At 41.3% G+C, this 21,849-nt stretch overlaps 1 pseudogene; it reads left to right on the top strand.

The window, feature by feature from the left end:
- Positions 1 to 9,633: 9,633 nt before the first annotated feature.
- Positions 9,634 to 9,734, top strand: LOC141422829 (U6 spliceosomal RNA; annotated as a pseudogene).
- The last annotated feature ends 12,115 nt before the right edge of the window (positions 9,735 to 21,849 follow it).

The following is a 21,849-nucleotide window of genomic DNA, read 5'->3' as shown; positions in this document are numbered from 1 at the left end:
AACAAGTATATGCTTTAATGATAAAGATATTATGTAGTTTGATTTAAATTTCAAATCCATGAAGTAAAGAAATCTCCATTCACGGGGCTGGGGGCATGGCTCAGGTGGTAAGAGCACCTGCCTAGCAAGCACAAGGTGCTGAGTTCAAACCCCAGCAACTACAACCAAAAACAAAAACAAAACTCCATTCATAGTTTCTTTTAGGACTTGGAACTCGTTTATTTGTATGTAGGTATAATGTATGTATTTTTATGGATAATGTACTTGTAAGTCCACCCAGGAATTACTAGGGAACTTTGGTCTAATACTTAATTGTTTTTTAGAAACACACATATAATACTTTAGCTATAAGTTAGACATTTGAGGCAGGCTATTAATTCTTTTCCTTATTTCATATACTTTTTATTTTTCATATTGTATTTTCCTTCTGTTTCCATTAGCATCCAACCCAAGTTAAAACACTTTACCCCAAAGAGTTGCTGAGTGGGAGCTTTCAGACCTTTGTTACGGGTGGAATTGTGTCCCCTCTGTCCAAGTTATATGTTGAAGCCCTAATCTCCAGTACCTTAGGATGTGACTATGATTTAGAGATAGGATCCTAACAGAAGGAATTAAGTTAAAATGAATCCACTAGACTGGCCCTGATCCAGTATTACTATTGTCCTTACAAGAAGAGATTAGTGGGTAGATATTAGATCAAGGGCAAACACAACAAGGGGACTGGACTTTGACCACATGATAAAGTGAGAGCACACAAGAAAGGTATGAAGATAGGTAAGACACTCAAAAAACTAGATAGCATTTGTTGCCCTCAACGCAGAAAAACTAATGCAGATAACTTTAAAGTGACAGAGGCCAATAGGAAAAGGGGACCAGGATCTAGAGAAAAGGTTAGTTCAAGAAGAATTAACTTAGAAGGTAACACACATGTACAGGAAAGCAGTGCTATCCTTATCTTAACTAGCAAAAACCCTTGGTCCTTCCTATTACTACTTATACTCTCTCTTCAACAAAATTAGAAATAAGTGCAAAATATTTCTGCCTGGTAGCAAGAGGTTGGGGGGATAAGGGAAGGTGTAGAGGTAAGGGGGAAGAAATGACCCAAATATTGTATGCACATATGAATAAAATTAAAAAAAAAAAAAGAAGAGATTAGTGGGCCAGGTGTGGTGGTTCACTCTTATAATCCCAACTGCTCAAGAGATGGAGAGCAGAAGAACTCCAGTTCAAGGCCAGCCCAGGCAAAAAGCTAGCAAAAGCCCCATCTCAACAATAAACCAGATATGGTGACTTATAATTATAATCCCAGCTATAAGGGAGACAAAGTAAGAGAATCATGGTCCAAGGCCAGCTCCAGGTAAAACAAGAGACCCTATCTAAAAAATAACTAAAGTAAAAAAGGGCTGAGGGTGTGGCTTAAGTGGCTGAGTGTCTGCCTGGCTAGTGCAAGATCCTGAGTTCAAACCCCCAGTACTCCCCCTGCCAAAAATAAAAAGAAAGAAAGAGAAAGAGGTGAAGACATAGACATACATACAGGAAAGAACATGTGAAGATATAGGGAGCCAATAAGAGAGGTCCCAGAAGACATCGACTCTGCTAACACCTTGACCTTGGACTTCCATCCTCAAGAACTATGAGAAAATAAATTTCTGGTGCTTAAGCCACCTAGTCTGTGACAGTTTGTTATGGCAGCCCTATCAGACTAACACAGCCTCCATCTAAAGGTCCATTATAGTATGTCTTGTTCTTGTCTTTTCTATTTAATATAAATGGAGAAAATGGTCCTTAAGACATTCACTCAATCATTCAACAAGTATTCATCGCTCACCGATATGTGTCAAGTGCTGGGATGTAACAGTAGCAAAAAACACAGTGTCAGGTCCCATAAGCTCAGGCTAGTAACAAAGGAATTACTCTATTTCTGGAAATATTCTTCACTTTAAAATCTGCCTTATAAATTTGCCTAAAAACTGAAAATCTTTAGAGAGAATGAGCTAGGAAAGGAAAATTGAAAAAATAAGTAAATAAAAGCCTAACACTTGAATGTTACATCACTTTGTCGCTAGAGCCCTTGTCACCAGTTGGATCTTGTGGGAAGTAGATGCTAAGACAGAGGTGGGTGTATAGCAGGTTCACCAGAGGTTATAGTGCATTAAGGATAGAAGGGAAAGGAAATGGACTGGGAAGAGAAAGCCTGAGACAACAGTACAGAGTTTACAATGTCATGGTCAACCCAACTGAGAGCTTCAGAGAAAACGGTACCTGTGAGAGAAGTTGTGCAATGGGCAGGGATGGCCAGGCCTGGGTACCTAACATTGCTCCATCACCAGCTGGAAAAGCAAGCACAGTAACTCTAGAAAGCTGAGGTGTGTGCTGAGGGGCTCAAACTCAGACACTTTCAGTTAAATGAGTCACAGAAGTTCTTTCTAGATGGGAGATCTGAGCAGTGCCTGAAGCCGCTGTTGTAGACAAGTAAAAGAAAGACCTTTTAAGTTAAGTTGTTAAATGTAACTTCTTTACACTTAAAAAATAGGAACATCTCTCAGCAAATGCTTTAATAGCCAAGATCAAGGTCTTCAAGCAAATGCATTTTTGACACCTGATATAACTTACATTTACCATAGTGGAAAGAAGACTTACATTGTAAGTTTTTGTGATAGTGTGTAATGTCCCTATTGAAAAAAGCAGCGTTTGCTCAAAAACTAAAGTTGTGCTTCCAAATGCAATATTAGGATTTATAATAGAAAGAAGTCAAATATTTGGAGTTTGCACTTTTATTCATTCATTCATTCCATTTCTACATGTCAGATTCTGTGCTTGGTGTAGATTCCAGCAAACATTCATAGCCCCTGCTCATATGGAACCCAAGTAGGAAAGTCAAACTTTAAACAAATAAACAGGGCAAAAACCACATATTTATGATCTGAGCTTGGTGCTCTGAAAGCAAAAAGGAACCTGATTTAGACTGGGGTTAAGGAAGTGTTGACTGAGCTATGAAAGATGAGTGTGTATTTGGAGAGATTAAGGGACACAGGAAAGGACATGTGCAAAGGCCCTAAGGCAGGAAAACAGGTTATGTGGCTAGAGCTCCAAGGGTAGGAGGTGAATGCCTAGTAAGACCAGAGAATCAAGGGAAAGGTCACATCTAGCACACTCTCCTAAAGCACATCAAGAAGTGTTTAGTAACATGATCCGATTTGTTTTTTAAAGGATAATTCTTCCTATAGTGTGGAGAAGAAATTAGTATGATCCAGAGGAGATCTGGAAGGATGGCTAAGCAAGACAGTATGTGGGCCAGGTGAAAAATGATAGCCCCAGTCATGGATCAACATTTCTTTAACCTCCACAATGCATGCTGCAAAATGGGCTCTCTTAGGGAGGGCACCGTGGAAGACAGACATTACCTTGTCATTGAAATTAAAAGGTCACACAGGCTACAAAACAGACACATAAAGTGACTTAGTTCTTCTAGGTTTACTTGCCAAACTTTTACTTCTCCACTGTCACACAATATGTCAAAATAGAAGGGACTCACATAAAACAGATCTATGTCTAAATCACCTTCTGCCATCCGCCACACCTGCCTGCTGCCTCATCTTTTATTGATGAAACTCAGAAGCCATCTGTGGCAATTCTCTCTCCTTGGTCCCTGTGTCCACTCTGTAGATGAATGGCCCTGGCAGGCAGAACCTGCATCCTCAGCCTCTTCCACTTCGTCCTGGATCCCTGCCCCAGGGACTGGGCTACACTCAGGGCTCTGTCTGGTAGACTAAGGACTCTGGCAGGTAAGAACAAACACAGTTGGGTTTGGTTTCCTCGTTGTATTTTATAACTGTTAGGTTTAAAGAAAATTCTCTCTTATGAAAGTTTCCTGCACTACTCTGATTTCCTCCACAAATTCTTAAATCTGAGCGTCCACATTATACAATTTACTTTAGAATCACTATCCTGTTCTTTAAATGGTTACAATTTCCTAATCAGTGAAATGACAGATTTAGATGAGATTTACAGCACAACTGTTCTTCAGATAACATCTTATGTGGAGGCACAGCACAGAGCACATAATGTTATAATCACTCTGATGGGGCTCTGAGAGATGGAAGACCCATAAAACCTTCCCTTTGCCTCCCTACTTCCTGGCCACCCCTGAGGTACCTCATCTGAAGGACAATAAGAAGCCTAACCTGAGAATCTCCAGGCTCCAGTGCTTCTAAGGTCACTCCTAGCCTGAAAATTCTGTCATTTCTTAAATGTCCCTTGGTCTCAGGGGACATGCAGGCTTGTAAATTGGTTTTCTTATACCTCCAGTGGACTGGGTTGAGTAGACTCCTCCCAAAAACTCATGTCCACCATGAAGCTCAGATAGTGACCTTATTTATAAATAGGGTTTTTAGAGCTATAATTAGTGAAGATGAGGTACTACTCAAGTAAAATAAGTCATAAATCCAGTGTGAGTACTGTACTGTTAAGATGACAAGCAAAGCCACAGAGAGAGAAGAGCACACAGGGAGAATACCCTATACCAATGGAGGCAGAGACTGGAGTGACACTGCCACAAGCCAAAGAACCCCAATAATGACCCAAACCATCAGAATCCAGAAAAGGCAGAGAAGGTTCTTCCCCTAGAGACCTCAGAGAGACCACAGTCTTGCCGATGCCTCGATTTCAGACTTGGAATCCCCATAACTGTGAGAGAAGAAATCTCTGTTCCACTGAGGTCCCTACTTTGTGGAAATTTGTTGTGGGAAGTATAGGAAACTATAATCCATTTTACTTATTTCTTCCAGTTACATTTTTCTTACCCTCTGCTCTCATCACATTCCTCTGCTACTTACTTCATCTTAAGAACTATTTGATTTTTTGAGCAACTACTATGTGAAAGCCATCATGATGCTGCTGAACGCATGGGAGCAGGGGAGCAGCACCAACATGAACCCTGCCTCTATGGAGCTTCCAGTCTATAGGGAAAGACAAATATTAAGCAAACAAAGCTTGCATCTCACATGTAATTATACATTGTGATGTGCCATCAATGAAAAGAATAGATTGTTATGAAATACATTTGGAGATCTAAGGAAGAGGGGGTTAAGCTGATGCCAAAAGGATAAATAAGCGCCAACCTGACAAAGAATGAAATAGACATGGAGAAGTAGAGATGGCATGTGAGCAGAGGTAGGGGGTGCGAGGGGGGTTAGAAAGGGCTTGGGGTGTTTGAAGAAGTGAAATGGAATGAAGGCCATTGTAGCTGAAGACTGGTGAGCAAGAGGAAAGTGACAGAGGGTGAGGCTGGGGAAGAAAGCAAAGATCGATCATAGAGGATTAAGTTCAAGACATTTGAGAGATTATCTTAATGAAATGAGATGGCACTAAGAGATTTCAAACAGAAACATGACATGATGTGTTTAACTTTTTAAAGAATTCTCTGGTTTCAGTCTGGAAAAGGTCGTATGGGGTCAAAAATAAAATAAGACGGCCAGTTAGGAGGTCAGGTACTAGCCATGCATGAATTTGGGTTGTGGTTGTATTTGAGATATATTTTTAGGTACAATTGACAGGATGTGCTGGTAAATTGGATCAAAAGAAGGACAGGGCACCAGTAGGTTTCTGAATTGAGAAATTAGGTGCCATTTATTGAGATGGGGAAAACTGGATATAGTATTAGGGACACAGTCCAAACTGCTGTATTAAGTAGTCCCAAACTGCTGTATTAAGTAGTCCCAAAGAACAATGGCTTAAAGATGGCAATAGTTATTTCTCACATAGTAAGCCATAGGCAGAGAGCCCACGGTTAGTAAGACAGTTTTGTTATCCAAAGCAAAAGTTCCAAGGGCTGGGCTGGGAATGTAGCTCAGTGGCCGAAGGCTTGCTTCAAATGCCTGAGAACCACCAAAACGGGGAGCGGTGTTTCTAAAACACCTGCCTTTGGATCTAAGTGAGACACCTTAGACGTCAGCATCCCAGACAACAAAGAGGGCACAGTTTTAGGAACACCACCTCCAAGCGATTCACATCACCTCTGTTCACATCTCTTTGGTCACAGGTGAGCTACATGACCACACCTAACTGAAATGGAGGCTTGAATTGAAGACTTTGGCTAAACACATAAATGCCAAGCTGAAATTAGAAAGTCATTTTACTGAAGGAAGAAGAGTAGAAAGGCTGTGGTAGACAACAGCAGCCTCCGCCCACTGGGGAGTGCTCAGTACATAAGAAGATGATGGGATCAAAAGAAATTGTCTCTAAACTGAAGAGAACACCCACAGAGTGGGAGAAAATATTTGCCAACTATACATCAGACAAAGGACTGATAACCAGAATATATAGGGAACTTAAAAAACTAAATTCTCCCAAAACTAATGAACCAATAAAGAAATGGGCAAGTGAACTAAACAGAACTTTCTCAAAAGAAGAAATTCAAATGGCCAGAAAACACATGAAAAAATGCTCACCATCTCTAGCAATAAAGGAAATGCAAATTAAAACCACACTAAGATTCCACCTCACCCCTGTTAGAATAGCCATCATCAGCAACACCACCAACAACAGGTGTTGGCGAGGATGCGGGGAAAAAGGAACCCTCTTACACTGTTGGTGGGAAAGTAGACTAGTACAACCACTCTGGAAAAAAATTTGGAGGCTACTTAAAAAGGTAGACATCGATCTACCATTTGATCCAGTAATACCACTCTTGGGGATATACCCAAAAGACTGTTACTCCAGAGGCACCTGTACATCCATGTTTATTGCGGCACTATTCACAATAGCCAAGTTATGGAAACAGCCACGATGCCCCACCACTGACGAATGGATCAAGAAAATGTGGTATCTATACACAATGGAATTTTATGCAGCCATGAAGAAGAACGAAATGTTATCATTCGCTGGTAAATGGATGGAATTGGAAAACATCATTCTGAGTGAGGTTAGCCTGGCCCAAAAGACCAAAAATCGTATGTTCTCCCTCATATGTGGACATTAGATCAAGGGCAAACACAACAAGGGGATTGGACTATGAGCACATGATAAAAGCGAGAGCACACAAGGGAGGGGTGAGGATAGGTAAGACACCTAAAAAACTAGCTAGCATTTGTTGCCCTTAACGCAGAGAAACTAAAGCAGATACCTTAAATGCAACTGAGGCCAATAGGAAAAGGGGAACAGGTACTAGGGAAAAGGTTAGTATTGAGGGGGGGGAGGGGGAGGGGGCGGAGTGGGTGGTAAGGGAGGGGGTGGGGGCAGGGGGGGAGAAATGACCCAAGCCTTGTATGCACATATGAATAATAAAAGAAAAATGAAAAAAAAAAAAAAAGAAGAAGATGATGGCCAGGGAGTCCCTGTGGGTTATGTGAGTGGAGATGTGAAGTAGGTAGATGGAGACAGGAGGCTAAGGGGCTCCGAGATGTGGGTTTGGGAGTTCACTCCATGCAGTCATAGATCTAGATTACATCAAGTGTAGCAGACAGACAGAGGAGCCAAGAACAGAACCCCAGGACCTCCAACATTTAGAGGCTCAACAGAGGGGGCAAAGCTTACAATGGAGACTGCGAACACCAGGGAAGTAGGAAGAAAGCCAAAAAGTGTGGAGTCTTACAGAAACCAGGAGCTGAGAGCATTTCCAGAAGGGTGGCTCATTGTATGACATGCTAATGAGACCCTTAGTAAGACAAGGATGCAGACAGTGAGGACGGAGCTTTACTGCCAGCCAAACCTTGCCTGCTCTCCATCAAAGTTTTTAGAAACTGCTTTTAACCTATCCATCCAAACATATTCTTCTCTACTTCCCATTCTAACATCATGTCCATATTCTCAATTCCTAAACATGTCAGCCTGTTCCCATCTTTTTTGTTTGTTTGTTTGTTTGTTTGTTTGGGGGGATTGCTTGGCACCTGGAAAGGTGCCAAAGAAGGGTCAAGGAATTTCCACTCATGTTCATCTCCTCAAGAACATTAAAGAAGTCATTCTCAAACTGTGTGGTGCCAGTTCACACTGACCCAGCCGCCCAGCTCTCAGAAAACACACAGAAAGCTAACAGAGTGGTAACTCTCAAATTCAGCATAGTCCTTACATCTAGGCTACTAGGACTTCCTGCCCTGAACAGGGCCTAACTAGAGAGGAGTACATAGGATGACAGGAAATACTGACCCAGAACTGGGGCCTCCGATGCTTAAGGCCATGCTCTTGGCATCCAGTACCTCCTGAGTCCGTGCCCTCAGTCTACTGCTAAGACCTCAGGGGCTTCTTCCCTTCGTTCACTCTTCTGAGGGCAGAACATATCACCAATATGCACTTACTTATGCCCAAGGAAGCCAAGGCACAGCTATGTGCAGAGGAAAATGGAAGTTGGATGGGCCAATAAGGGTGTCCCCAGCTCCAAGGAAAAATAAAGCTTTTGAAGTGTGGCATGGAACTGGGAGTGGAAAGGAAAAGGTGGCTTCAGCCTCCATTTTCACATTTGTCTAAAAGTTAGAGTAAGCCAGCTTCAACCTTTATAAAAGGAGCTGCATTAAAAAATCTGTATGTCCCATGGCTGTATGACTCTATACAGCTAGTCAGTTCCAGCCAGAGACAGCCATGGCAGGGAGGGAGTCTGCAGAAGAAAGGATGTCCTGAGAGTCACCCACTTTTGATATCACATCACTGGTGGGATGGAAAGGAATCTGTCCGTCATGGAAGTACAGAAAACTTTCAGCTTTCTCTCCAAAGGTTCAATAAGTATGTCTACTGAAATTAACTGATAGTAAGCGAATTAACAGGAAAAAGGGAATACAAATATACAAATGTGTACATGTGCATGGGAGTCACACAAAACATGAAAACCAAAGAAAAGTCAGATGGCTGAAGCTTAAATACCCCCTTCACAGGGGAGAGGAAAGTAGGGAGCATAGCCAATTTAGAGAAAGATCAAATGATGTTTAGGGAAGATGAATGGTCCTGAAGGACAGACAATCCTGGGACAAAGTTCATACCACATCAGTTCAGGGTGTGGTGTCAACTCTTGTCTTCCTTCCTGTGATGGGCATCAATTTCCCCCCAGTTGTGAGACATATTGGAAAGTTATTCACAATAATGGAGTATCTTCCTCCAGAAGATATTCTCATATCTTTAGGTAGATAGGAGAATTTCAGAGAAAACCCTTCCCTGTTCTTTTGGAAAGGAAGAGAATTAAGAGACATGGAGCCAGGGAAGGTCAGAAAGCCCTTCAGGCGGCATGTCAAAGTGTCATATTTTAGACTACTGTTTTCTGAATCTCAACAGAAACATTTGGGATGTAGCTTTTGGTTAAGGCTCAAGGTTAAACACTAGCCTTAATATTCACTTTGCCCAGCCAAGCTTACTAGAATGAGTTTTGGGGTGGCAGAATGTTATTTGTATATCTCATCGTTTCATTGAAAAGATTTTAAATCCAGGGTTTAGAATTTAAATTAAGTATCTAAATGCCTACTTTCAAGATGAGTTTAAATTTTGCTCAAGATTCTTGTTGTACTATACTTGAGATAGCATGCAATCTTTAGCCCTTAAAGATGGTCCCTGGTAGAGGTGAACCTAAACAAGATACATTACAAGCAAATATGGAAATGTCACAGTGAAACCCCCCTGTACAACTAATACATGCTAGTAAAAATGTTCTATTGTGCTCGCTTCGGCAGCACAATATAAAATTGGAACAATACAGAGAAGATTAGCATGGCCCTTACGCAAGGATGATGCAAATTCAAGATGCATTCCATAAAAAAGAAAGTTATATATATGTGTGTGTGTCTGTGTACGACATACATACAATTGCTCCAGAAAAGTGATAATTTAATATTAATAATAATTATAGCTATTATTATTATCTGAAAATGTCTACCTACTTTTTCCTTGTACACACACACACCTCAATTCTTCTCCCTCATTTCTTTTCCTGCACTGACTCTGTACAAGTGGCAAGTATGCACAGACTAATGAGTTGCTCAGGCACTTAAGGATCTTAATCCAAAATCATAAAGACCCTAAGAAGGACCTCAGCTGCCATCCATAAATTTTTATTTAAAAGCAAGCTAAAAGTGGAATTGATTCAGCACAGAGCCAGTGCAGTGAAGGGGAAAAAAATTAACTGTCAATTCAAAATACTTACGTGTGTCCCTACCCTTCCTGAGCTCATAATTTCTGCACATGCTTAATAGGTCATGTCATAGTTAATGCTTCTTCCTTCTAAGAACAGCTTCATAAACCCCTCTGAAATCCAGTTATCACAGATGATGGGGGAATGGAAACACGGAGACAACTTCTTTCTTTCCCTGATTGGAATAGCTAATTCAGCCATAACAGCAGTTCTAGCCAGATGCTCAGATTTGGTTTACAGTACGGAAATCTGTAGTGAGGGGATTTACTCAGGGTGCTAAACAAAGAAAGCCATCATTATCTATGATCAGGAAAAAGTATTCTAATTAGTGTTAATATTCTCCTGCTGAGCTTCCTGTCATCCACGTTGTGATCCCTGTCCTTGGCTTTTCCAGGGTGGATGTTCCTGCTGCATTCTTGCAAGGGACCAGGCATTGATATGGGTAAATGTGAAGGTGAGGCTAGGTGTACCATCCAGAGGGAAAGAATTAGCTTTAAAATGCCACCTGCAATGACTTTCTAGAATGAGATCTTTATAAAAATTGGTTCAACAAGCGTAAGTCTAATGCATTCAATTTATAAACTCATAAAATGGGTAGTAATTGAATAACAGCATGAGAAGAATATGTGAGACATTGTCTTCAAAAATGTGAATTGTCATCCAGGGTCATCTGCAAGAGAATCTGAAACACATGGATACCCATTAAGGCCTGAGATTTCTCAACGATAAATTTAGACTCTAGGGGAGATCCAGCACAAGTCAGTGCTTAATAAATCCCTTTTGACAGGGAGAGATGCAGGTGGGCCTTCCCCCTCTGGATTCCTCCCTTTTCACTCACCCCCTGAAGTCAGCTCCCTAATGGACTGATTTAAAAGCCAAAGAAACAACCCTGAAGACAGACTAAGGAAGAGAAACTCAATGTGCAAGTCCCACGTGGAAAGGGAGAGGGAAAAGAAAGATCCTGGCAAGCCATAAATTTCCCACAGAACTGGTACACTTTGTCTTTTAAAAACTACGGGATTTAACAGATCCAGCTGAAGCCCCCACACGAGGTTTTCTGCATACCAGGCACCTTGCCAGTCACATATTTCATGTCACACATGACATGTGAGGCTCATGGTCAGAGCCAGGCTCGTGGAGAAGCCAGGTGAGCAGTTGTCTGGGAGGAGTAATCTGAGCACCAAAGAGGAAGATTCTCCCCACTCTTAACCTCTCTCCTAAAGTAAAAATAACTGTAATAGTCTGTGACAATGCTGAAAATGTCTCAAATGTCTACACTAGAAAGTCACCCATTTCTTTAACTCTTAAATTTCCTTCTTCAGCCCTAGAGATAGAGGGCAATAGACATGAACAGTACATAGCTTTAGAGGAAATAAAAGTTCATTTCCTGATTTCAACTGATATTTGGACACTGGAGTTCTTGACCAAAGGCCAAGGAAATCTACCATGTGTTTGGCCATTTTTTAATAAGACGTCAATCTCAGTTCAAATATACTTACTTATGATAAATACTTTTTTCAAAATGAAGCTGTGTCATAAAATGTCAATTGTGTATTTTGTTCCTTATAAAACCTAGAGATCAGCTCACTAATAATGGTAAAAAAAATAAGAAAAAGATTTCATTTGGGGCATGTTGTCATTAGAAAAGAGTGTTTTCCAGTTTTATCATTGATTAACAAGTGAGTAAATAGAATTCTGATTTTAAAGTGCAAATCTTGCACCATCACGCTCTGTGTAATTTCTCTGTCTTCTCAGATCTAAGGTAGAAACTAAACATGAGTAAATAAGGGAAACATTAAAGGTAAATACCAAGAAGCCAAGATAAATATGTGAGGTAAGGGAAGGGGAAGGAAGAGAAAGGAAATCTTAGAAACAAAGCTTTGTTGTCGCTATTGTTTTGATGCTGATGTTGATGTTGTCAATTGTGATGTTTTTAATAGAGAAAATCCAAGCAAACCTAAGCTTTTCCTCATCAGTGCACATGATTATAAATCACTGGGGAGGAAGAAACAGGGACTAAGACTTGAGGTAGAAGAAATGAAATATAATAATATCTCCACAGATGTAGAGCCCTTTATTCCCAGGTCTTGGTGTGTGCTAATTTACAAAGAAAGGAATTAAGGAAAACACAAAAAGAGCACAGGACATCTTAGCCAATATAGGCAATAACCACTTCCCAAGCTCTTTGCTCAGCTAGCCTCACATCAACAGTATTAATAAAATTCATTTACTCTTTCAATAAATAAATATTTGTTGAGCTGGGCACTCATGGCTCACGCCTGTAATCCTCGCTGCTCAGGAGGCAGAGATCAGGAAGATCGAGGTTTGAAGTTAGCTCAGGCAAATAATTCACAACACCCTTCCTAGAAAAAACCCATGACAAAAAAAAGCCTGGAGGTAGGCACAGAGTGTAGGTAGGCAAGGTGTAGGCACAGAGTTCAAACTCCAGTACTGCAAATAAATAAATATTTATTGAGAACCCACTAATGTGCCAAGAACCATTCTAGACTTCAGGAATTTTAAAGTGAGTGAGAGATCATATTGTCTTGTACCTTCCTATAGAGCTTACATACTGGACAGGGAGATAGTAAATAACAACCCAATAATCAAACAAGAAAATGTCTTCTTGTGGTATTAGGAAAAGATAAAGCAACAATACAAAAGAGAGTAGTGATTGGGCAAGCCACATGCAATTGGATAGCATCACATCAATAATTCATCCATCTCTCAGCAAATACATGTGGGTACTTAATCAGTTAGCTTTGGTAACAGTGTACCACCCCACACTTAGGCACTTCAAACAGTTCCCAATTCTTTAGTTCATAATTCTTTGGATACCCTTTGGATATGGGTCCAGCTGGATAATATTTCTGGTATCATCTGGACTCACTCATGCATCTGTGGTCAGCCACTGATCAGTCAGGTAGCATACTTCTGGGAGTTGCTGGTCATCCCTTGGGGCAATGAGGGTGAATGGGACTTGTGTCTCTCACCCCTCAACAGACCATCCCCAGCTCAGTTACATGGAAGGTTCAAGAAGGTGAACAGAAATGTACAAAGCCTCTTGAAGACTGGGCCCAGAACTGACATCATGTCCCTTCTGTCAAATTGTATGGCCTAAGCAAGTCACAGGCCAGAAACTGCAAAGTCTATTGCAAAGAGTGAGCAAAGAGAGGAGGAAAATTTACTCAGTTTTTTTGCACTCTAACACAGATGCCCAGGAGCAAGCTAGGCACTGGAAAGACAGCAGTGAGCAAAACAAATACAACTCCTGTCTTCTTGGAGCCTGGAGTCTACGGTCTGTGATGCAGTTACTACTGGGGAAAATGACTCCCTACAGTTCTAAGAGAATGGATGCAGGATGGTTACTTACCTGTGGGACATCAATGTCGATTCCATTAATTGGCATTTGGCATCTGACACAGGGGATTCTGCCTGCTCAACATGGGACCTATTATCACGCCTTATTGTGAATAGAACTAATTACTAAAATTGGATTCTAACCAAGCCACCCTCAGTCACTTCTCTACACAGTGCCAATCCTATTGAGCAAAGGACAGTCACAGTTCCGTTGCAATCCTGTTTTAAGACAAAGTCATTTGTTCATTTGTTCATTGCCTCAGACTTCCAATTGCATCTGGTGGCCCTGGACCGGAATTATTTGTCCAGAAGGTGACCTTCGCCATTGTGACTTTCTCCTGAAAAACGTCTTCCAACTAACATGCAGCAAGCCAAAGGGCCAGAAGGCCTGGCCAAGGCCTGTTAGTCGTCCACCTCCCAGATGTCAGAGCCCAGAGACAGAAGGTGATTGTCTCCAAACGGCCTCATCCCTCAGCACTGCGGGGAAGCAGCCATGTGGTAGACACGACAGGTCCCATTCTGCCAAGGCCATGCAGAGCCCATCACAGGGCCAAAACTCGAAAGAGAAACTTGCCAAACTCTGGGAGAAAGGCTAAGCAAAACTCTCATGTGCTTTGTCTCAATTTGACTTCCTGAAAAATGGAGCTGCTACAACTTTATTCTTATATCCCAATTATGCAGAACACATGTCCTTCCTTGTCTGTTCGTATTAGTGATGTCAGTCAACAAGATCTTAGGATGACCACAGTAGGATTATAAGAATAAAGAACTGGGCCCTGTCCTCAAGGCACTTGTTGGCTTGTGAAGTATATAATGAAGCTTCCGAAGGTCTGGAATTCCAATTAGCAAATAGTTTTATTTAATCAGACAGAGAAAGCAGGATTACGAGAAAACCATGGGTGTTGCTAATGAATGATAATGTTTTCTGTAACTCAGAAGAGACCCTATGTAAACTGAAGTCATTCAATCATCGTTTTATGCCAAAATTCTTTAGCCAGTGTGTTAAAAGTTCTCAAAGAGAATTGGAGATAAGGAAGGTTTTATGTTAGGAAATGGAATTTTCGTGGATAAATGAAGTTTTATCCATCTTCTGGGAAACACTGGAGAATGGAAGGCAGGCAAGTTTCTGTCTACTCTGGTACCTTACCAGCTACTACTTAGGTCACGTTCCATAGTCCCCACTTCTGTGCCCTTGTTTGTGCTGTTCCCTCCATATGGGAGGTTCTTTTTGTAGATCCACATTCTGACTCTACTATAAAACTAAGCTGAAAAGATCCTCCTTTCTTTTCTTTTTACATTTTTTTAAAATTTTTTGTGTGATATTTTGGTGATACTGGGGTTAAAACTCAAGGCAGGCACTCTACAGCTTGAGCCATTCCTCCAGCTCTTTTTTCTCTGGTTATTTTTTGAGATAGGGTCTTGCTTTTTTGCCGAGGCCAGCCTGTATCACAATTCTTCTATTTTATGCTTCTGCCATAGCTGGGATGACAGGTGCCTACCATTTTGCCCAGCTATTGGTTGTAATGTGGTCTTGTAAAATTTTTGTCTGAGTTGTCCTCAAATCATAGTCCTCCTGATTTCAGGTTCTCAAGTAGCTAGGATTACAGATATGAGCTGCTGAAACCTAGCTAAGAATACACCTTTTCCATGAATCCTTGCCTGAAAGACTCTCATGAAACCTGACCTGGTCCTTTTGCCTGACTGTCATAGCTTTCCAAAAGTACCCTAGTATCCATCTAAAATTTCATGACTTTTTCAAATTGTTTTCCCACACAATACTAGATGTACAATAGGTTCTCAATTAATATTTGTTGAAATTTATCAGTAAAAATGAGGAAAGAGAAAAAGGATGGTATAAAGAAAAAAAGGCAGAGGGAAAAGAGAAACTGAGAGAATGAACCAAGGATCCCTAGGAGACAGCCAACACCTACCCCGCCCCCCAAAAAAAGAACCAGAAGCCGCAGTCAGCTTATTTTAGAAATTATGAGACTTCATCTCTGGGTTACTGGAGTGGTTCAAGTGGTAGCACACCTGCCAAGCAAACATGCCACCCTAAGTTCAAGCCCCTGTGCCACCAAAAAACAAACAAAATTATCAAAGAGTTCACCTCTGCTGTCAGTGTTTTTCTGAGGACCCAGATCTTTCTGGTAAGGTTTGAGATCTGGCCATATACAGAGGAGCTGCAGCCTTTTTTCTTTGTTCTGAAATGTGTGATGACCCAGGGAGTTGGACCAATTTGGGATGCCACTGATGAAAAAGAATCCAGCAGAAACAGCTAGAAACCAAGCATCAATGCTACAGGCCCACCAGACCGTCAGTTTAGCTCCAGATACTACCCAGGCTTGCTCATCTCAAAATAATAGGAAATCTGGCAGCAGATTTCCTCTTGGTTGTCAAAACATGATGATTCCAGAAGTTCACCCCAGAACTAAAGCAAGGAAGGAAGGAAGAGGGGATACCACACTGTGGAAGCTGAGAATCTCCCCTGGAGTCCCATTTCACCTCCCACATCAGCATTTTTCACTTCTTTTGAGAAGTAACATACCACAAAATAGCTGTGAGGAAGGGAGAAGGGGCGACCTCCTACAAGACACAAGGGGATTGTCATCCCACTGGCCCTAGGCCTGGCTGTTCTGTTAATCATTAAATCATGCTCTCCACATCCCCTTCCTGCTTTTTGTAGATTTTGTCCATAAACCCTGCTAGCACTTCTCAGGTGCCCAAAGCATTTCTTTATGCTTTCTTGACTTAAGCTTCAAAAAACACAGCCTGGTCTAGTAGAGAAGCTGGTATTGTTATTTCCTTTTTACAGATGAGAGGCCAAGAGGCTAAATGATTGGTCCAAGGTCATAAGCAAATAAATGCGACCTTGTATCTTCAGGGCACTGTTTTTGTAATTGTGCCCCATGCATTCCTCTCTTCACATACCCCCCGACACACACACACTTTTCCTGGTGCTCCCAGGGTGCCTTGTGATCACCCCATGTATATTTTCAGCTTTCCGTCTATCTCTGAGGCCAGACTCTACCTTACCCGTGTTTATCTCCAGCTCATGGCACAGTGCTTGACTAATTCAGTAAGAATCTGCTGAATAAAATTGTACTAAACCCAAGAATTCTGACTCCAAATACATAACACTAGAATCCTTTCCTGCCTAAAAGTATAAATCACTGGCTGCAAAAAGTATTATATAATCAAGAAGATTTCCTGGAAAATAATGGCAAATATGAAAGAAATAAAAATAGAATAATCTCATGATCCACAGATAATTACAAGTTACATTTTGATGTATTTCCTCTGGCTTTCCTTCCCAGAAATATGTGTTTTGTACATTGAGATTATAAATGTAACACTGAATTATAAAAATCTTTCCTCATGGTGTTTTTGTAAAATCTTCGTTTCCAATGGTTCCCAGATTTATATTCCAACATTCCAATATTCAAACAAATAAAAAGTGTCCTAATGTACTTAGCCTTTCTTACTATTGTTTCTGACTTTTTCATTATTAATAAATTTATTAAGATGAATATAGCTGTGAATAAATCCCTATTCAAAATCTGGACTCTTTAGGATAAACTAGAAGTGAAATTACTTTGAGCAATTTATTGTTAAATTGTATTACTAAAAAAACATAGCCTGAAGTTCTTTTTTTTTTTTCCTGCAGTACTGGGGTTTGAGTTCAGGGCCTCACACTCACTAGGCAGGGGGCTCTACCACTTGAGCCCCTCTACCAGCCCTTTTTTAGGTTGGGTGTTTTTCCAGATTAGGGTCACAAAAATTTTTTGCCCAGGCTGGCTTGGAACTGCTATCCTCCTGGATCTCTGATTCTTGAGTAGCTAGGATTATAGGTATGAGCCACCGGAACCTGACTAGCCTGAAGTTTTTTAAAGTCACATCAAACAATTAGACATACAATACTGAAAGAAATTTTAGGAATTGTCTCCCAAAATGAAATCACTTTATGGATAGGGAAACCCAGGTCCCAAAACTGTTTGTCCAAACTCATATTGATAGGGGATTAACATCTTTGAGAGGAAATTGGAAAAAAACAAAAATTAAGGAAAATTGGCATTCTTAACGGTCTAGGTAGTATCACAAAATACAGAAGTTTGTTGAAAACATCGACTATGCCATCTGGCCAAGGGCAAAAGTCTCATTCAATGAAGCCTTCTGTGTCTAGTTACACAGTCCTCCTCTTCCTAGTAACTATAATTGGATCCTCCTCTGCCTCATACTACTCTTAAGAGAGTTAGCTATAGTCGTCATATCCCTGCCCTAACTCCTGGCGAAATAGTCAGCAAACACTTTAAGTCAAAACACTTTAACTGAGCCCCTGTGAGGTTCCAAACATTATGATAAGAAGAGGCTCTACCTCTAAGAGTAAAAATGCTACAAATGAGGAAAGTTCAATTAGTGATAAATGCTACGAACTGACTTAAATAGGACAAGATATATTAACACAGCATGGGGCAGAGGATGATTTTTCTGGAAAGGTAATGTTTGACTTTACACCCAAAGAATCTGAGCCAGAAATAAATGGCCCTTCAGAGGGACAGAGAAAAAACTAGCACAGAGAGAGGGTAGGGGAAGACAGGCAGAAGCTACCTCAGATAGGCATCTTGGATGTCATTCTGCTTAGAGTGGAAAGCCACTGTAGCGCTCAAGTGCAAGAGCCATACACTCCTGTGTCTCCTACTTTCTGGCTGTTGGCTCATCTGAGGAGATGTGTGGTTATCTAAGGAAGGCAGTCTGAGAACTAAGCCAGTAGAAAGTTCCACAGTGATGGGAATGCTCTGGATCTGCTATTGGGCACTTGGAAAGTGGGTGGTCGGGCTGAGAAACTAAATTTTAGATTACTTAATTTCAATTAATTTTAACCTAAATAGCTACACGTAACTAATGGCTACTGTTCGGGGTAACCCAGTTTGTGGTTGTTGTTCAGGGGTGATAGTAAGACATAGCTAGCTGGGTGCTGATAGGAATAGTATAGTCGTTAACTCAAATGGGTTCCTGAGTGACTCTGGAGTCTGGGTGGCTCTCTCTGCCACTACCATCCACACACCTTTAAATCCCCTGGTGTTTGACTCTTAGCTTGTGTTTTATCATAAGAGGAAAAATCCATCCCTTAAAGTCAATTATAATTCCAGGCAAATCCCTTTAACCTTTATGGGCCTCCATCTTTCCATCTAGGACTGAAGGTTGGAATAAGAATAACTCAGTTCCCATCTTCTAAGGAAAAGGCGATGCAGTTCTTATTGGATCCAGCTGGAATAGCAGCATGATAGGCTATATAGAACACAGGCTTGGGATGTAGCAAATCATAGAGGTTCAATTCCCAGCTCCTCCATGTATTAGCTGAGAGAGTGTAAGTGAATTACATGAACTTCCCATGTAATCCCTACACGTATAAACTGGGAATATTAAGAGTCTCCCGCCTATAATCCTAGCTACTCAGGAGGCAGAGATCAGGAGGATTGAGGTTCGAAGTTGGCCAAGGGAAATAATTCCACAAGACCTTATCTTGAAAAACCCTTCACAAAAATAAGGCTGGTGGAGTGGCTCAAGGTGAAGGCCCTGAGTTCAAACCCCAGTACCTCAAAAAAAATTGTCTAAGGTATGGTAAGGATCAAATGAGATCCTCTGGGCCCAGAGCCGGCCTGGCATATGGTAAATAGGTAAATGTTACCTATTATCATTAATAACCGACATTAGTGAGACCAGCCCTTGTAGCAACATCAGGCCTCCATTACAGTATTGGTTTAAAGGAGCTGATGCTTCTGAGATTTGTTTATCATCTAAAGACTGGGTATACTGTTTATCTGACATCAGGATAGCTCAATTTCCTAAACCAGGGATCCAAGATTAGGGAAAAGCTTCTCTAACTTGCAGTATGTGACAGTCTCCTGGGAGTGGGTGCAAAGACAGGAGGTCTGGAGGGCTTCTAATAAACATTACCTACTACTGGGCAGCTTGTTATTTTTCCCAGACTCTTATCTACCAGCACTGCCCACTTACTCCCAGAGACCAACTGATAATTCTGAGCACAGCTGCCAGGCCAGCCTGATCTGCTTAGAACTTCAAATAAATGCCCCCAGACCCGCCTACTTTCTCCACATAGTGTTTCAAGATAAGTTTCCCTTGCTCCTGATAAAGGCTTTGAAGCACAACTTGCCTGTTAACAAGCAGCTTTTGATTGTGCCTGAGTTTGATCTTTATTTTGTCCTTATTCATCAGACCCCTTTAAATGGGTTCTTTCACACTCCTCAGATTAGCCTAAAGGAAACCCCATGAAACAATGGGCCCAATTCTCCCTGTACCAAGGAGTGAGCTGTCAAAAGAGGACATAGGGCCGCCTGCAGGGCTGCCAGTGGAAATAGGGGCTGCTGATGCTCCCAGCACTATGGAAAGTGAATTGGGCTAGCTTCAAAAGCAGTGACACTGGAAGAGAAGCAAAGATGCAGTACACCGCCTTCTGGCCTAGGAGGACTGTCTCCACTCAATTTCACAGGAAGCTTGTTTTCCAAAGACACAGATCTGGGCTTCCTGGGAAAGCCCAAGGTCATTCTTAGCATCCAAAACACCAGATCCCACCTCCCATGGCAGAACAGATAAACTGTCAGACTGAATTGGATGGGTGGAGCGTACACTGCCTCCAAAAGCTGGTATCTTTCTGACATTATTCTTTTGGGACACCTTTTCTTTTGAAGAATTCGCTCTCCTTCACCTAGAAGAACAGTGCCTACCTCTCCTTCCCCAGCACCTGACTCACTTTCCTGACTGATCTGTTCTGATCTTATGCCTCTGGACATTGGTCCATTGAAGAGCATGTGACTCACACAGGACCAATCAGAGTTCCCTTTGAGAGAAAAGAAGGAGGGGAGAGGAGAGCATTCAAGGAGTCTCCATCTCTTTCTCTTTCAAAAACCAAGTAACTAGGGTCTAACTTTGAGGCCACATGAAAGCAGTTGGGAGATGAAGGTATAACCATAAAGGCATAATTGGAGCCCCTGGATGTAGCCATGCCTGAATACTTGAAGTTGTATCTACTCCTTTGTACTTCTTAGCTTTGTCAGTCAATAAATGGTCTTTTTTGTTTATGCCAGTTCAAATTGCTGTTCAGATACTTGCAACTGAGAGAACATAAAAGTGAAATAACAATTCCCAAGGTTCCCTACAAATTTATGGACAGAAATAGACATAGTGAAAACAAAATTTTAGGAATATGTGTTTGACAATTTTTTTTTCAGGTAAACTGTAATCTAGGCACTGAGTTGGGAGCCTGTTGCCAAAACTTAGGCATCAAGCTTTTTATTTTAAGCTGTCATAGTTGACCCTAAATAATTAGGTGGAAAGGTTTATTTAAAGGTATAGGAGACCCACGCACTGCAACTTGGTCAAATCATTTCTAAAATACAATGACCTAATTCACAAAAGTATTTTCTTATTCTTGGTTAGACATGGTGGTATTCTTAGCTACTCAGGAAGCCAAGACTGGGAGACTGAGGTTTGAGGCCAGGCCAGGGTGTAGAGAAAAAAAAATTGAGATCCCATCTCAATAAATATGCCGGGCATGCAATCCAAGCAACTCAGGAGGCATACATAGGAAGATCACGGTTTGAGGCTGGCTCTATCCAAAAAATAACTAAAGCCAAAAAAAGACTAGGGGCTTGGCTCAATAGGTAGAATACCTGCCTAGCAAGCACAAAGCCCTAAATTCAAATAGTAGTACTGCCAAAAAAAAAAAAAAAAGATCCAAACCAGAATAGTATCCTTCTGTTATGGTTTATATGTAGTTTGTCTCCCAAAGGTCCATGTCTTGGGAACTTGGTCCCCAAGTTGCAGAAGTAGGAAGTGCTGTGGAACCTTTAGAATGTAGGTTTTAGTGAGAGGCCCTTAGGCAATTGAGAGTCTGCATTTGGAAGGAATTAAGGTAGATAATCATGCTACACATCAGTAGTTCTCAAGAGAGGGTGGTTATAAAAACCTGAGCCCAACTCACCCAGCTCTCTGACTTCCTGTCTGATGATGTATACACTTGCTCCCACAAATGCTCCCTCCAGTGCCATCCACCTTGATGTGACGCTGCAGAAAGAGCCCTCACCAGAACTGAACTGGTACCCTTACCCTGTCCTGAACCTCCAAGACTGTGAACTAAATAAACTTCTCTTACAAAGCTAGCCTACCTCTGAAATTTCATTATAATAACAAAAAATTTATGTTAACACCTTCCTTCTTTAATTCCTAAATCCATGCCCTGTTCCAGTATGGCTGATAGGTAAAGTATTAGAATCTGAATTATGTTCCTCACCACACAAAAATTCATATGTTGAAGCCCTAACCACCAATGTGCATTTGGAGATAGGGCCTTTAAGGAGGCAACTAAA

Source organism: Castor canadensis, chromosome 4 (genome assembly GCF_047511655.1).
Source record: "Castor canadensis chromosome 4, mCasCan1.hap1v2, whole genome shotgun sequence".
Lineage (NCBI taxonomy): Eukaryota > Metazoa > Chordata > Mammalia > Rodentia > Castoridae > Castor > Castor canadensis.
Note: the sequence above shows the minus strand (reverse complement) of the source record. Positions and strands in the feature narration are given on the sequence as shown.